Here is an 893-nt window from a genome sequence, read left to right as displayed (position 1 = left end):
GAGTGTTACATTTGTTTTTAAAATGTAAAAAATTAGAAAATTTTAAGAAGATGTTAAGGAAAATTGTGGGGGATTTTTAAGTGATCAGAATGATTGGTTAGAGGAATGGGAAACATTGTTTTTATTTGGCTTTAATGGAAAAGCAAAAAATGTTTATGCTTTAAATTTATGGTTAACAGTAGCAAGATATACGATTTGGAGACGAAGGAATATAATTAAATAGAAGAAAAAAGAACTGTTATTGTGTAGCTTATTTAAACAGTATTTGACTGCAGTGATAAAGGACATATATGATTATTTTAATATGAATGGACAAATGGATGTATTTAACAAATATATTGTAGAAAATAACCCATACATTGTAAAAACATGGTCTGGTTTTAATGTAATTTAACCTAAAATGTTCTAAATTTTTTTTGTTTGTTTTTTTGTTTTGTGAATATACTTCAAATGTAAGGATGTGAATGAATGAAATTTGTGCCCATCTGGGGTGACGTACAGGAGAGTTGCACAGCGGAAGCTTGCTGGGCCCATAACCCAGAGGTCGATGAATCGACACCACCGTCTGCTAAGAATTTTTAACTTCTAGAAAATGCCTGAGCCCCCCAAAAAGGGGCAACATTCAAAGCATGGTCTTGAAATGGTGAGGCAACTTGGTCCTCTCATAGATGTTGTTTGAGTACCTTTTGGGGTGATGTACAGCAGAGTGGCGCAGCAGAAGCGTGCTGGGCCCATAACCCAGAGGTCGATGGATCGAAACCATCCTCTGCTAAGACTTTTTAACATCTAGAAAATGCCTGAGCCCCCCAAAAAAGGGGCAACATCCACAGCCTGATCTTAAAATGCTGAGGCCACTTTGTCCTCTCATAGAAGTTGTTCATCCAGAAGACTCT

General features: G+C 36.4%; 1 non-coding gene across 1 annotated transcript; it reads left to right on the top strand.

The window, feature by feature from the left end:
• The first annotated feature begins 700 nt into the window (after nucleotides 1–700).
• trnam-cau (transfer RNA methionine (anticodon CAU)) lies at nucleotides 701–772 on the top strand. Its single transcript has one exon. It is a non-coding gene; the product is annotated as a tRNA-Met (tRNA).
• The last annotated feature ends 121 nt before the right edge of the window (nucleotides 773–893 follow it).

This window comes from Sinocyclocheilus rhinocerous, unplaced genomic scaffold, assembly GCF_001515625.1.
Source record: "Sinocyclocheilus rhinocerous isolate Xijiao unplaced genomic scaffold, SAMN03320098_v1.1 scaffold6766, whole genome shotgun sequence".
In the NCBI taxonomy this organism is placed as follows: Eukaryota; Metazoa; Chordata; class Actinopteri; order Cypriniformes; family Cyprinidae; genus Sinocyclocheilus; species Sinocyclocheilus rhinocerous.
This window is presented reverse-complemented; position numbering and strand designations above follow the sequence as displayed.